Raw genomic sequence first — 12,177 nt, 5'->3', positions numbered from 1 at the left:
AGCTGAAAAGCACACTAGAAAAATTTCATAATGCAATCATAAGTATTAATAGTAGAATCAACCAAGCCTAGGAAAGAATCTCAGAGCTTGAAGACTCGCTCTCCAAAGTCACTTAAAAGAAATAAAGAAAAAACAATAAAGAAGAATTTTAAAAATGTGAGAAATATGGGATTATGTAAAGAGACCAAATCTACTACTCATTGGTGTCCCTGAAAGAGATGGAGAAAAGCAACTTGAAAACATATTTCAGGATATCATTCATAAAAATTTCACCAACCTCACTAGAGAGGCCAACATTTCAATTCAGGAAATGTAGACAACCCCTACAAAATACTACACAAGAAAACCATCTGCAAGATGGTCTTAGTCATCAGATTCCCCAAGACCATCTGCAAGATGGTTATAGTCATTAGATTCCCCAAGACCATCTGCAAGATGGTCATAGTCATCAGATTCCCCAAGGTTGACATGAAAGAAAAAATATTAAAGGCAGCTACAAAGAAAGGGCAAGTCACAAAGGGAAGCCTATCAGACTAATAGCAGACCTGTCAGCAGAAACCCTAAAAGCTAGAAGAGATTGGGGGCCTATATTCAGCATTCTTAAAGAAAAGAATTTTCAACCAATAATTTCATATGCAGCCAAACTAAGCTTCATAAGTGAAGAAGAAATAAGATCCTTTTCAGACAAGCAAATGCTAAGGGAATTCATTACCACCAGACCTGCCTTACACAAGGGGTCCTGAAGGGAGCACTAAATGTGGAAAGGAAAGACCATTATCAACAAAGTACACAGGTACAACATACATTACCTACAAAGTATACTGAAGTACATAGACCAGTGACACTATAAAGCAGCCACACAAACAAGTCTACATAATAACCAGCTTAAAACATGATGACAAGATCAAATCTGCACATACCAATACTAACTTTGAATATAAACAGGCTAAATGCCCCAATTAAAAGGCACAGAGTGGCAATTTGGATAAAGAAGTAAAACCCAACGGTATGCTGTCTTCAAGAGACTCACTTCACATGCAATGACACCCATAGGCCCAAAGTAAAGAGATGGAGAATAATCTACCAAGTAATCACAAAACATAAAAAGGTAGGAGTTGCTATTCTAATTTCAGACAAAACAGACTTTAAACCAACAAAGATCAAAAAAGACAAAGAAGGGCATAATATAATGGTAAAGGGCGCAATTCAACAAGAGGACCTAACTATCCTAAGTATATACATACCCAATACAGAAGCACCCAGATTCAGAAAGCAAGTTCTTAGAGATCTACAAAGAGACTTAGATAACCACACAAGAGTAGTGGGAGACTTTAAGACCCAAATGACAGTATTAGATCACTAAGGCAGTAAACTAACAGATTTTTCAGACCTGAACTCAAGACTTGACCAAATGAACCTCGTAGACATCTACAGAACTCTCCACCTGCAAACAACATAATATATATTCTTCTCATCTGCACATGGCACATACTCTAAAATTGACCACAATTGGGCATAAAGCAATCCTCAGCAAATGCAAAAGAACTGAAATCATGTCAGCCATGGTCCAATAAAAATAGGAATCAATGGTAAGAAAATAACTCAAAACCATACAATCACATGGAAATCAACCTATTCCTGAATGACTTCTGGGCAAATAACAAAATTAAGGCAGAAATCAAGAAATTCTTTGAAACTAATGAGAGCAAAGATACAACATAACAGAATCTCTGGGACACAGCCAAAGTAGTGTTAAGAGGGAAATTTCTAACACTAAACTTCCATATCAAAAAGTTAAAAATATCTCAGACTAACAACCTAACATCACAATTAGAGAAACAAAAGCAAACCAATGCCAAGGCTAGCAGAAGGCAAGAAATAACCAAAATCAGAGTTGAACTGAATGAAATGAAAGAAAAACAGAGAGAAGAGCCAAAGGAACACAATCAGAAATAACAAGAGGGACCTTACTACCAACCCCACAGAAATACAAAAATCTCTCAGACACTATTGTGAACATATCTGTGCACACAAGCTAGAAGAAATGGATGAATTTCTTCAACCAAGCCTAAGAAAGAATCTCAGAGGAAAGAATTTCTTCTAGGTCTAGAAGAAATGGATGAATCCCTAGACACAAACAATCTCTGAAGATGGCACAAAGAAGAAATTGAAAACCTTAACAGACCAATAATGAGTTTCAAAATTGAATCAGTAATAAACAGCCTACCAACCAGAAACAGCCCAAGACCAGATGGATTCACAACTGAATTCTTCAGATGTATAAGGAAGAGCTGGTACCATTCAGACTGAAACTATTCCAAAAAATTGAGGGGGAGGAACTCCTCCCTAACTTATTCTATGAAGCCAGCATTACCCTTGACATTAAAATCCAACAAAGACACACCAAAAAAAAAAAGAAAAGAAAACTTCAAGCCAATATCCCAGGCGAACATAAATGCAAAAATACTCAAGAAAATTCTGCAATCCTGATCCAGCAGCACATCAAAAAGCTAATCCACTACAATCAAGTAGGCTTTACCCCTGGTGTATTCATCTGTTCTCACACTGCTATGAAGAAATATCTGGGAATGGGTAATTTATTTTAAAAAAAAAAGAGGCTTAATTGACTCACAGTTCTGCATGGCTGGGGAGGCCTCAGGAAACTTGCAATCATGACGGAAGGTATCTCTTCACAGGGTGGCAGGAGAGAGAATGAGTGCCAGCAAGAGAAATGCCAGACACTTATAAAACCATCAGATCTCATGATAATTCACTCACTATCATGAGAACAGCATGGGAGAAACTGCCCCCATGATTCAATTACCTCCACCGGGTCCCACCCTTGACACTTAGGGAATATTACAATTTGAGGTGAGATTTGGATGGGGACACAGAGCCAAATCATATCACCTGGGATGCAAGGTTGGTTCAATATAAGCAAATCAATAAATGTGATTCACCACATAAACAGAACTGAAAACAGAAACCACATGAACATCTCAGTAGATGCAGAAAAGTCTTTTGATGAAATCCAACATCCTTTATGTTAAAAACCCTCAACAAACTAGACACTGAATGGACATACCTCAAAATATTAAGAGCCATCTATGACAAAGTCACAGCCAACATCATATTGAATGGGCAAAAGCTGGAAGCATTCCCCTTGATAACTGGAACAAGACAAGGATGCCCTCTCTTACCATTCCTATTTAACATAGTACTGAAAGTCCTAGCTAGACCAACCAGTCAAGTGAAATAAATAAAAGGTATCCAAGTAAAAAGAGAGGAAGTTAAACTATCTATGTTTTCAGATAATATGATTCTACACCTAGAAAAACCCATAGTCTCTGTGCGAAAGCTCCTTCATCTGATAAACAACTTCAGCAAAGTTTCAGGATACAAAATCAGTATACAAAAAATCAGTAGCATTTCTATACATCAACAACATCCAAGTTGAAAACAAAATCAAGAATGCAACCCCATTCACAATAGCCACAAAAAGAAGAAAATACCTAGTAATACAGCTAACCAAGAAGGTGAATGACCTTTACAACAAGAACTACAAAACACTGCTCAAAGAAATCAGAGATGACACAAACAAATGGAAAAACATCCAGGCTCATGGATAGGAAGAATCAATATTGTTAAAGTGGCCATACTGCCCAAAGCAATTTACAGATTCAATACCATTCCTATCCTATTCCTATTAAACTATCACTGACATTCTTCACAAAAGTAGAAAATACTATTTTAAAATTCATATTGAACCAAAAGAGAACTCAAATAGCCAAGGCAATCCTAAGCAAAAAGACCAAAGCTGGAGGCATCACAATACCCAACTTCAAACTATACTACAAGTCTATAGTAACTAAAACAGCATGGTACTGGTACAAAACCAGGCATATAAAACAATGGAAGAGAATAGAGGGCCCAGAAATAATGTCACACAGCTACAATCATCTGATCTTTGAAGAAGCCAACAAAAACAAGAAATGGGGAAAGCACTCCCTATCAATAAATGGTGCCAGAATAACTGGCTAACCATATGCAGAAGCTTGAAATTGGGCCTCTTCCTTACACCATATACAAAAATCAACTCAAGATTTATTAAAGACTCAGATCTAACACCAAAAACTATCAAAAACCTGCAAGACAACCTAGGAAATACCATTCTGAACATAGAACCTGGCAAAGATTTCATGAACAAGATGCCAAAACAATTGCAACAAAGATAAAAATTGACAACGGGGCCTAATTAACATAAAGAGCTTCTGCACAGCAAAAGAAACTATCAACAGAGTAAAGAGACAACCTACAGAATCAGAGAAAATATTTGCAAGCTATCCATCCAACAAAGGTCTAATATCCAGAATCTGTAAAAAACTTAAACAAACTTGTAAGCATAAACAACCCCAATAAAAAGTGGGCAAAGGACACTAACAGACACTTTTTAAAAGAAGACACACATGTAGCCAACAAGCATATGAAATAATTCTCAACATCACTAATCATTAGAGAAATACAAATCAAAACCAAAATGAGGTACCATCTCACATCAGTCAGAATGGCAATTATTAAAGAGTCAGAAAATAACAGACACTGGAGTGGTTGTAGAGAAAAGGGAACATTTCTAGGCTGCTGGTGGGAATGTAAATTAGGTCAGGCATAGTGGAAAGCTAGTTAGCGATATCTCAAAAACTTAAAACTACAAAACAGAGAATTACATTTGACCCCACAATCCCAATATTGCGTACATAGCCAAAGGAAAGTAAATCATTCTATGATAAAGACACATGCATGTGTATGTTCATTGCAGCACTATTCACAATAGCAAAGACATGGAATCAACCTACACGTCCATCATTGGTAGACTGGATAAAAATGGTGGTACATACACAATGGAATACTATACATCCGTCAAAAATTAGATCATGTCTTTTGCAGCAACATAGATGGAACTGGCAAAGTAAACTAACACAGAAACAGAAAATCAAATACCACGTTATCACTTATATGTGGGAGCTACACCAAGATGGGAACAATAGACTCTGGGGTCTACTTGAGGGTGGAGGGTGGGAGGAGGGTGAGGATTGAAAAACTACCTATCAGAGACTATGCTTATTAGTTGGCTGACAAAGTAATCTGTATATCAAACCCCTGTGACACGCAATTTACCTATATAACAAATCTGCCCCTGAACCTAAAATAAAAGAAAAAAGAACCCTTTCCCTGCTTCCTGACACATCCTAAACTATTGTGTCTTGCATAACAGATGACCTTGAAATTCAAAGCATGGCTTCAAAATAGTTTTATTACACTCCCTTCAAAAAATTAATTTTCCTTATTACTCTGGAATAAATAGATTTCTACTTTTTAATAAAAAATGTTCTCCCTCACTAATGTTAGAAAGACTTCCTAACTCCCAAGGTTATACACAAACTTGCCTATATTTTCTCCTAGTAGCTTGATTATGATGATGATAATGATTTCACCTAACAGGCATTAAGTTCTTATTATATGCTAAGTATAATAAAGTGTTCCATTTAATCCCCACAATAACATCTACAATATGGGCAGTATTATTATTCCTGTTTCACAGAAACAGAAATAAACCTTAACAGTTTTAAAGGCCTTGACCAAGTTTTGAAGACCAAATGATTCACATAGCCCAGATCGTGAGAGAGTTTGACTCCAAGGGCTGAGTTAATGTGCTACTGCATTCTTCCTATTTCTTTTTTCAAATCTTGTACAAAGAAGTTGGTATAATTTCCAAAATTAATTATCTTTTCCCTGCTGACAGTCACAGATCTTTTCCAGAATTAGACCTGAAAGCAAAACTCTATCTTGGAATGAGCACCTAAACTTCACCACTAGAGCCGTGGGCATCTCCAGGTCTGATTCACTCCTTGTGGCCAGGTCCAAAGATCACATGGGAAGGGACCTCCCACTTATTTTTTTTTTCTGTGGTACACAAGAGATCCTTGAGATTTCCACTGCTTTTTGTAAATTTGAAGGTCTTTGAGAAACACCAGTTTCATTGACTTTTTTCTTCCTTCGCTTATATTTCATGCAACAAGCAGACTCTGTCCACTAGGGCTGCAGAGCATTATTTTAGATCAGGGCAGCAGTGATGTCATAGAAAAAAAAACCTTGAGTTTCCCCTTTTCACCCAGTTGGAATTATTCACAATTTCTAGAAACATCCTTTACAACCTATAGCAGAGTGGTTCCTGGATCAGTAACATCGATGGGAGCTTACTGAGTAAAAATTCTTAGGTCCCAGACCCAGCAGTCTTTGTTTTCAGAAGCTTTCCAGGTGATTCTGATGTTGAGAACCACTGACTACAGTAGCTTAGCAAGCAAGCAATTAAAACAACAGCATGACAGAATGCAACCTATGTGTTGCTCTTAACATAAGCAGCAGTAGGCAAGTTCAAAGAAGATAGCGAATTCTGGGAACTCATGTATGACTATGATGATCTCAAGTGCTCTAAATTCCCCACTGGGATCTCCTGTATTTGTCTGTAAGGAATGACTTCCCGTATTGATACAGACAAAATTAAAATAACTGCTGCAAAGAATGCCTTACACACACAGACACCACATTTGCAGGCAAGTCACTAAGCACTATGTCTTTTTAATGTTCATTCATTTCAGATGGATTTTCTTCTCATTTATCGTCTTGCAGTAAAGACCCCAGTTAATAAGGGGTGGGGATAGCTGGGAAGGAGAAAAATTAGGGGAGCAAAGCAATGATTTGCAGTGTTAGTACTGAAAACCAACAGTTTCAAGCAACAGCCATCCAACATGATCTCGGAGGTTTGGTTTGGTGACACTGTCACCAGGGGTCAGCAGGACTCAGCTGTGAAAAATAACTAGATGCAATTGACTGGTCAGGCTGAATTTGGGCCCTAGACAGATATCTCAGACCCCTCTTGAAATTTCTTGGCCTTTTCTAAATTTGAAAGCAGGTGAGAACCAGCAGTCAAAAGCTCACTGCCTCATTTCCTTTTCTGCTTATATCCTACCTCATTCCGAACAGGCTATAATCTTAATTAATATAAACGTGTGTTCTTGTCTGCAGGAAGGGAGTAAATGGTAAAGAGTACTGTCCCTAAATAGCCATTATTCTCTGGGTCACTCATCTCCCTGCAGGAACTAAATTGTTTTGTAATTTTTCATTAGGCAGCAGCTAATTAAAAACACAATTACCAATCATTTTAATTACAAGCTGCTCTCCCAGAAAGGACTTAAAACACAGTTCAAATGGAGACAGTCAGATAAAAGGATTGCCAAGGAAATGCAGAATAACAAAGAAAAGGCTACTTTTTTCCACAGATAGAAGGTTGCAGATAATTAAAGACAAAGTTGATGCTTCTTTTTAAAGTTCAATGCTGATTTTAAAAATCAATAAATCACATTCTTGTGCAAAAACAGAATAATTTATATGTTTGAAAATTGAAATGAGCAATGTTGGCTCTATGCTGAGTAAGGAAGTACATTTGGATGCAGGAATACATTTTCTAAACTTGATATCAGAATGGTTCTGCTAACATATCAGCATTCCACTCACCTAAACTTTGTGAAATAAGTACTATTTCAGCATTGTAAAAAATAAAATAAGCTCAGGACCTGACATTTGCTTATGAATAGAAAATAATTCAGATCCTGTCTATAAAGAGAAAAATGATTTCAACATTTTTACTTAATCCCAGTAACTTAAACCTTTACAAATATCCTTGTCATGTTATTTTAATCAACCTAATTGTCCATTAACAGACGAATAGATGGCCTGATGCGGTGGCTCACACCTGTAATCCTAGCTCTTTGGGAGGCCGAGGTGGGTGGATCACTTGAGGTCAGGAGTTCGAGACCAGCCTGGCCAAAATGGTGAAACCCCGTCTCTACTAAAAATACAAGAATTATCCAGGATGGTGGCATGTGCCTGTAGTCCCAGTTACTCAGAAAGCTGAAGTGGGAGGATCACTTGAGCCCGGGAGTCAGAGTCTATAGTGAGCTGAGATTGCACCATTTACTTCAGCCTAGGTAACAAAGTGAGATTCTGTCACAAAAAAATAAAGAAGAATTAAATCCTATCATTTGCAGCAACATGGATGAAACTGGAGGTCATTATGTTAGCTGAAATAAATCGGGCACAGAGCGACAAATTGTGCGTGTTCTCATTCATATGTGAGAGTTAAAGTAAGTGGATCTCATGGAGGTAGAGAGTAGAGTGATGGATACTAGAGGGTGGGAAGGGGTGGGGGAATGAGGAGAGGTTGGTTAATGAGTCCTAGTGTTCTGTAGCAGAGTAGGGCAACTATAGGTAACAGTAATTTACTGTATATATCAAAATAGCTGGAAGAGATTCAAAATGTTCCCAACACAAGGAAATGATAAATGTTTAAGGCGATGGAGACCCTAAATACCCTGATTTGATCATTACACATTGTTCGCATTACCAAAATATCACAAGTACCCCATAATATGTATAATTACTATGTATCAATACAAATAAATTAAAAATTAAAAATGGATTTTTTAAAAAAATTTTATTGCCATAGGTTTTGGGGGAACAGGTGGTATTTGGTTACATGAGTGAGTTCTTTAGTGGTGATTAGTGAGATTTTGGTGCACCCATCACCCAGCAGTACACACTGAACCCAATTTGTAGTCTTTTATCTCTTACACCTTCCCATCCTTTCCAAGTCCTCAAAGTCCATTGTGTAATTCTTATCCCTTTGCATCCTCACAGCTTGGCTTCCGCTTATAAGTGAGAACATACAATGTTTGGTTTTCCATTCCTGAGTTACTTGACTTAGAATAATAGTTTCAGTTCCATTTAGGCTGCTGCAAATGCCATTAATTCATTCTTTTTTATGGCTGAGTAATATTCCATTGTATTTACATGCCACAATTTCTTTATCCACTTGTTGATTGATGGGCATTTGGGCTGGTTCCAAATTTTTGCAATTGGGAATTGTGCTGCGATAAACATGCGTGTGCAAGTATCTTTTTTATATAATGACTTCTTTTCCTCTGGGTAGATTCCCAGTAGTGGGATTGCTGAATCAAATGGTAGTTCTGCTTACAGAGGTTAATTTTTGAAGTTTCTTCTTCTTCTCTCTTTTTTTTTAATGGTGTCTTACTATGTTACCCAGACTGGTCTCAACCTCCTGGGCTCAACTCCTGGCCATCCTCCACCTCAGCCTCCCAAGTAGCAGGGATTACAGACACGTACCATGATGTTCAGCGTGTAGCTTCTCTAAAAAAATATGAAACAAGTTAGGTCCAAGAAACATCTGCGTGATGCCATTGAACCCAGTGAAATTCTTTTTTACCCCATGTTGCAGCCAAATAAAGAGGAAATAAATAACAATTATTTCTCATCACTTGACTTTACTGATTTCACCTGTATTCACTGATTTCTACTTCAATTGCCATTGAATTCTAGTATCAAAGAAGCCAGGACCCCATCTGCTCTGCTCCTCCTCCTCCTTCTTTTAGGGTAATTGTATCTGTGCTCTTTTAAAATTGTTCTCTGAGCCTAGCATTCATATTATCTTAAGCATTTAAATGACTGAAGCAAAAAAAAAGTTCTCATTATTGCTGTCAAGTCATGCAAAGGACAAAAAAATGTATTGATCAAGCAAAGCTAAGTGCATCAGATTTACCTCAGGGAAGAATCCCTTGAAAGATCTTAGTGGAGTTCTTAAAAGGGAAATTAGGGTAGTTTGTTTGCAGGATTTGAGCCTGGGCTGGGTGATTGTGAGATGGGACTCACAGGGCAGGGAGCTGGTTGGGATCGGGCTCTTGACCCCACCTGCCGCGACTTGGATAGGAGCTTAGGCCGCATCAGCCTGACTTGACACTGGTCCGTAGAACCAAGGGCCAAATCATTGCATGGTCTCACCTGCCAGGTTTCACTGTCCTTTTCTGTGCCTTCCAAGGAAGTTTGCCTCATCTTACAATCATACATAGCCATCTCAGGACCTCTTGGCCCTTCTGATCTGCTGAGGGTCTCTTTGGATGAGATATAGATGTCCATGGCACCGCAGAGCATCAGTTTATGATTGCAAAGGTATCACTTCCTGCTCCTTGCCTGAGTCCTGCAATCTGTCCATCATGGGTACTTTTGGTCATCCTGCCTGACACCTGATGGGGAAAGGGGGTGACCTGGTGATGTGTTTAAGCATTCTCCCTGGGGAAAGTGATTCTCTGTATGTCTCAGTTGAACACAGCTCAGATGCTCAGGATTGGGTCTGCAGCTTAGCAGATCTGAGTCTTGCAGCTACTTCTTCAGCTTGAGAGACAGCCAACCCTCTCCCTCATCCCCACTGTGGTTCCTGCCCAGCATCATCTGTGCACCCACCCTCTGCACCCCAGCCCTGTGCCGCCTGGTCCAGCAGGCCTCTCTCTCTCTCAACTTAGCAGGTCTCAGAGAAAGGAACTCCCAGATCGAGAGGCCAGCTGGGGAGAAGTCCCTAGAGCCACAATAGAAAGCTGTTCTTATAATCAAAACACATTCAATTTCTTTGGGCCCAATATGCTGGCCTTTTGCACGTGATGTTCTATTCCCTAAGGATGCTGTTTTTGTGATGGAAGATAGGGTGGCCGACCATACCAGTTGGCACAGGACTGTCTTTATTTTGGCATGGAAAGTTCAGCTTTCCAGAAAACAGCTTAGTCCTGGGTAAACTGGGACCGTTGGGAGGACAGTTTGAAGGATGGCAACTCCTCTATTCTCCAAATTGAGTCACTTCCCTAGAAAACCCTCTCAATGGGCCACTCCCCTCAAATGAACACCTAGAACCCTCTCTTCCTACGAACATCCTGTACCCACCACCAAGAACTCAGACTCTTGAAAACCAAACCTTTTTATCTAGTCTCTGCAGCAAGGAAAATGTAGACTTGTAGAAGGAAAAGCTACAGTGTGAACCTGGTTCTTGAGAGGATAATCAAAGCCCATCTTCTGTTCTCTTAGGATCACCTTTCTGCTGAGAAAACAAGGCATAGCTATTTTCTCCATCATATCATCCCAGCTCACAGGGATTTCTCATAGGAAGTGGTTCTCAGACCCGGGTATATGTAAGTATTATCTGGGGGACTTGAACAATTCCTCCATGCCTGCACCCCTCTCCTGATTAATTAGAATCTGTGAGGTTTGGCTGGGCATAAAAACAATGAAAACCATCCATTTCTTAGGGAGTGGTGAAGAGAAGGTTTTGTCTTATTTCAGTCATATTTATAAGAAATTCAATAAACAGATCAAGTAGATGACTGTTTCTATATATTATGAACCCAAAATTCCCTTGACTTCTGACCTTTGAAGGCCAAGGCACTACAGTCCATGTAAGACAGGCTGCCCTGCATGCGGAAATTCACTGACATGGAACATTTCTTCATTAACCCCACTGTAAATATTGCAGATTCTTCCGACTTCCATAAATACTGAATGTAAAACTCAAGTGTTTCATAGACTGGGCTGACATATCCCATAATCTCAGGATTTGAGAGCTGGAAGCCTCCCCCACCCATCTTTTTCCATAACTCAATGAAATTAATATTATCAAAATTCTTATTATTAATTTTCTGAGCTCCTTCAAAATCTTCTTTGGCAAACAATGGCTTTACTTTCTAGAGATTTTTCTCAAATTGAATTTTGGTTACATCAGCTCTAGAGAGTACATAGGAGCATGTATTCTTAAGCATATTTTTCTCATAAATATAATACACTTGCAACGGCTTTCAAATGATTACCATGGACTCAATCTCGAATGTCATACTTTTACATTAGTTTGACACATTTATAATTGCCTGGAAGGATTTCTTAAACAAGCAGCACTTTTATTGGATCAGAAAATCTTGATATGACCTAAATTTTATATACAACCTCTATTTATTTCTGTCGTGGATGAAAACGACTGAAGTAATTTAAGATACCACTGAGCAAGAAAATCAGAAAAAGTAAATGGCACGATTGCTGCCTTTTTAAATTCTAATTAAATAATTTAAAGAAGTTTGGATAAAATATGTGATACGAAATAAAATTACCTGGGAAATGTTCAAGACCATGTATTATTTAAGACCGAAGTATGTGAGTAAGAATATTAATAAGGTTGTGCGGATCCGGGTCTGTTTAAATGCGGCCACTAATGAGACAGAACTTTGAAGGTGG

At 38.5% G+C, this 12,177-nt stretch overlaps 1 protein-coding gene and 1 long non-coding RNA gene across 3 annotated transcripts in view; one reads left to right on the top strand and one right to left on the bottom strand.

The window, feature by feature from the left end:
• The window catches only part of LOC107967678 (uncharacterized), a 41,168-nt gene extending 29,680 nt beyond the window's left edge, over positions 1-11,488 (top strand). For both annotated transcript variants that reach the window (XR_010148175.1, XR_010148173.1), the window contains one exon: positions 10,984-11,488. This is a non-coding gene — a long non-coding RNA (uncharacterized LOC107967678). The remainder of the gene's footprint in view (positions 1-10,983) is intronic.
• Positions 1-12,177, bottom strand: part of LOC104001735 (uncharacterized) — a 70,719-nt gene that overhangs the window by 40,327 nt on the left and 18,215 nt on the right. The gene's annotated exons all lie outside the window — the stretch shown is intronic.

The sequence above is a fragment of the Pan troglodytes genome, chromosome 10 (assembly GCF_028858775.2).
Source record: "Pan troglodytes isolate AG18354 chromosome 10, NHGRI_mPanTro3-v2.0_pri, whole genome shotgun sequence".
In the NCBI taxonomy this organism is placed as follows: Eukaryota; Metazoa; Chordata; class Mammalia; order Primates; family Hominidae; genus Pan; species Pan troglodytes.
Note: the sequence above shows the minus strand (reverse complement) of the source record. Positions and strands in the feature narration are given on the sequence as shown.